Source organism: Rhagoletis pomonella, unplaced genomic scaffold (assembly GCF_013731165.1).
Source record: "Rhagoletis pomonella isolate Grant_MI unplaced genomic scaffold, Rhpom_1.0 Rhpom_scaffold_00002, whole genome shotgun sequence".
In the NCBI taxonomy this organism is placed as follows: domain Eukaryota; kingdom Metazoa; phylum Arthropoda; class Insecta; order Diptera; family Tephritidae; genus Rhagoletis; species Rhagoletis pomonella.
This window is the reverse complement of record NW_023458556.1, coordinates 110,154,596-110,159,466: the sequence shown is the minus strand read 5'-3', so window position 1 is coordinate 110,159,466 and position 4,871 is coordinate 110,154,596.

Genomic DNA, 4,871 nt, shown 5'->3' with positions numbered 1-4,871 from the left:
GCGAACCATTGAGCTATCAAATACGCAGTCGTTGCAGCGTTGCACAATAGCCGAACCATTTTTTGCCAAGTTTGAACTTATTATTTTTGTTGTTATTTAATTTTGGTTATTTTTTTAAAAAATATAGTTGATTCTTTAAAAAAAACCCGTGTAAATCCAAGTTTCCAACTTTGTGCAATATTAAAAAAAATGCAACAAACTTTCTTAAAAATGTCGAGCTTTTTTAAAAATCATAAAGAATCAACCGTAATTTTTAGCTATTTGAAATTTAGAATTCATTGGGCTACAAAATTGCATACTCAGAATCTAATTAAAAAAGCTCGAAATTTTTAAGAAAATTTGTTGATTTAACTTTTGTTAAATTGCACAAAGTTTTACGGCAGTGTCACTCTGTTGGTACATTTGTACAGATTTGTGCATTTTTATATTGGGCTATTGGTAGAAAATTTTTTTTTTTGTAGTCACAAGATTGCTACAATACAGCGATCTTCTATTGAACAATTTTAACAAATTATTTTTCGTGATTGGGATAAAGTAAAATATTCACACAATCGGGACACGATTTGCACCAAATTTTGGGCAAATACCCAATCGTGTTACACTGCTTTTAAACTTGTATTCACACGGACGTTTTTAAAGAATGAACTATAAAAAACTAACCAAACTTAAATAACAACAAAAATAATATTTTAAAACTTGTAAAAATTTGGTGCTGCTATCATAGTAGCACAATACCAGTAGGTGCATTTTAAAATTTTCAGGCAATAGCCTGATGCCATTATCGCATTGATTTGAAGGAACTAAAGCTCATCTCAAAATCTACAGATACTAAACTCCACTTCAAAGCTCGTTCGATTCGTCGATGTTTAACAATTAAGTAATAGGTTGTGGTGTTTTTTGTCGTGATTTACTTTTATTCCACAGCAGTCAAAAGTATGTTTTCCCCCAATTCTTATAGATAACCACTGTGGCCAACATGGTGCTTTTCGCACTAAATTTAGTGCTTTTCTTTATTCAAAACGCGAAAATTTTTGAGTTTAGTGCTTGTTGCGTTTTTTAGTGCTTTTGTTTTTCGTTTGAAGACACCAAATCTGTAAACTTTAAAAAACAGGGGGCAAAATTTATAGCAATTGTAAGTTTTGTAAGCAACTTTACAAAATGAGCATATGTTTACCAACAAAATATGTTGCAGGACTTTCAATCATGTCAGAATTACATTCGGTAATTGGTAATTACTGGAACCTTAAATCGACCTATAGTTTGGACTGAATTTGTTATATATTTTTTTCCAACTATTTAAAAATGCAGCAGCATCTCCTAACAGTAAAATTAATATCTAACGAACCTTTTGAAAAAAAAGAGAATAATCGAAATTGGGTGGGATTTGAGGAGTAGACAGCTTTTTTGACACAAAAATATTTTTCCCACTATGCGCCAGTAGATAGTACGCTCAAATATGATACACTAGAAAGGGAAATCAAATTTCGTTATATTTCAGGAGTTGAGCGGTCGGAAAGAAAATTTCTTTATGCTTCTTTAGTTCACAAGATCAGAAGAGACTGCAGTGTACATTTAAACTACCACATAGTTAATGAAACTTCATTTCTTGTTTTTGTTTTCGTTTGGTAGGAATTGTATAAAAAATTAAGCAAAACGAAGAAAAATTTAACATTTAAACTGTCAGGAAAAATTTATCGATTTTGCTTACATCTAAGCGAAACAGCAACGCTGGACACAGCCGCAAATTAGAAAATAAGACCAAGAATCTTAACGTCGCTTGGGCGAAAATATTTTTATTTACAGAAAACAGAACAAATTCGACCGTCTAGCACGAAACATTGATTTTTATTAATTTGAATGGGCAACCCTACAATAATTTTTTTTTTGCAAAATCCAGTAAATGCTCAAAAAAAAGCTTTGGTGCTCTTTTTGAGTAAAAACGCGATTTTTCTTGGGTTTTAGTGCTTTTTCTAATTCAAAACTTGGCAACACTGCCTTGAACTCGAAAATTGGGCAAGATTTGGCTGAGTTTTTCTAGTTCCAATGAAGCATGCCTTAAACACTTACCGAAAATAGATTATTTTAATCATTTTGAGTCTATTAAGTGGACCTTCGTCTATAATAGAAATTAATTATTGTCAACGGGGTCCCAACCATAAAAAACCAAATTGTATGATTTACCTTGGGAAGCAGCATAAATTAAAAATTTATTTGTATAACCGCATTATTTCACTGTTCAGGTACGTTTATATCAACTAGCTATTTTATTTATTTAGATTTCTGTATTACTAACGGGTGATTTTTTTGAGGTTAGGATTTTCATGCATTAGTATTTGACAGATCACGTGGGATTTCAGACATGGTGTCAAAGAGAAAGATGCTCAGTATGCTTTGAAATTTCATCATGAATAGACTTACTAACGAGCAACGCTTGCAAATCATTGAATTTTATTACCAAAATCAGTGTTCGGTTCGAAATGTGTTTCGCGCTTTACGTCCGATTTATGGTCTACATAATCGACCAAGTGAGCAAACAATTAATGCGATTGTGACCAAGTTTCGCACTCAGTTTACTTTATTGGACATTAAACCAACCACACGAATGCGTACAGTGCGTACAGAAGAGAATATTGCGTCTGTTTCTGAGAGTGTTGCTGAAGACCGTGAAATGTCGATTCGTCGCCGTTCGCAGCAATTGGGTTTGTGTTATTCGACCACATGGAAGATTTTACGCAAAGATCTTGGTGTAAAACCGTATAAAATACAGCTCGTGCAAGAACTGAAGCCGAACGATCTGCCACAACGTCGAATTTTCAGTGAATGGGCCCTAGAAAAGTTGGCAGAAAATCCGCTTTTTTATCGACAAATTTTGTTCAGCGATGAGGCTCATTTCTGGTTGAATGGCTTCGTAAATAAGCAAAATTGCCGCATTTGGAGTGAAGAGCAACCAGAAGCCGTTCAAGAACTGCCCATGCATCCCGAAAAATGCACTGTTTGGTGTGGTTTGTACGCTGGTGGAATCATTGGACCGTATTTTTTCAAAGATGCTGTTGGACGCAACGTTACGGTGAATGGCGATCGCTATCGTTCGATGCTAACAAACTTTTTGTTGCCAAAAATGGAAGAACTGAACTTGGTTGACATGTGGTTTCAACAAGATGGCGCTACATGCCACACAGCTCGCGATTCTATGGCCATTTTGAGGGAAAACTTCGGAGAACAATTCATCTCAAGAAATGGACCGGTAAGTTGGCCACCAAGATCATGCGATTTGACGCCTTTAGACTATTTTTTGTGGGGCTACGTCAAGTCTAAAGTCTACAGAAATAAGCCAGCAACTATTCCAGCTTTGGAAGACAACATTTCCGAAGAAATTCGGGCTATTCCGGCCGAAATGCTCGAAAAAGTTGCCCAAAATTGGACTTTCCGAATGGACCACCTAAGACGCAGCCGCGGTCAACATTTAAATGAAATTATCTTCAAAAAGTAAATGTCATGGACCAATCTAACGTTTCAAATAAAGAACCGATGAGATTTTGCGTTTTTTTTTAAAAAAAAGTTATCAAGCTCTTAAAAAATCACCCGTTATCATATTAAAAGTTACAAAAGGTTGCATTTACGAAGGACGGAGAAAGGGGAAGGTACGAAAGTGCTGTATAGTGGTAAATATTCAATTCAACTACGCGCATATTAAAATGAAGCGTTCGTTTTGAAAAAAGCATCGGTGAAGTAAATGATCAAGATGAACTCCAAGAAGAAAAATATTTAATTTGCATGTTGCCTGCAATGGAATTCGAAGTCTGACCCTCTGGAAATCAACAAATTGCGGCAAGCATCTTTGCGCACTCAGCTACAGCCAGACATATAAACGTGCTTTCAGATGTTGAATTTTAATCAACACCACAGCACGCGATTAGTGCATTTGTACAGATAAACATCCCAGTGGGAAAAGGTAATGTCTGGGAATGCAAAAATTAATGGATAGCCCCTATAACCTACGCACGAAAAGATGCAAGAATTTCTCCACAGCGATGTCATACGAAGGTAATGTGTCGCGTTTCGCTTTACACAACTATAAATAGAATCTGTAAATAGAATTAAAAAAATAAAAAATAAAGTCCGTGCTGCCGTGTTGTTGGCCCGGGTTCAATACCTGTATGGGGGCTATAGGTTATAGTGATCCGATCTTCGTAATTTTCACTGTAAGTATTATCAAATAAAACACCTCTTTGAGGTAAAATTGTGGAGTGACGAAAGCTGAACTAGAAACACAAAATTTGTTATATCAATTTCGTGACGAAAATTATACGCATTTTTTAACTGCCTTTGAAACGTAGGGAAAATCTTTTTTATTTTATTATGCATTTGTACAGATAAACATCCCAGTGGGAAAACGTAATGTCTGGGAATGCAAAAATTAATGGATAGCCCCTATAACCTACGCACGAAAAGATGCAAGAATTTCTCCACAGCGATGTCATACGAAGGTAATGTGTCGCGTGTCGCTTTACACAACTATAAATAGAATCTGTAAATAGAATTAAAAAAATAAAAAATAAAGTCCGTGCTGCCGTGTTGTTGGCCCGGGTTCAATACCTGTATGGGGGCTATAGGTTATAGTGATCCGATCTTCGTAATTTTCACTGTAAGTATTATCAAATAAAACACCTCTTTGAGGTAAAATTGTCGAGTGACGAAAGCTGAACTAGAAACACAAAATTTGTGATATCAATTTCGTGACGAAAATTATACGCTTTTTTTAACTGCCTTTGAAACGTAGGGAAAATCTTTTTTATTCATACGAATCGTTGCAAAGGTTCTGTTTTTGAAGTGAAACTTCTTAGGCGGCGGTATCGCAAAAATGGAGAGTG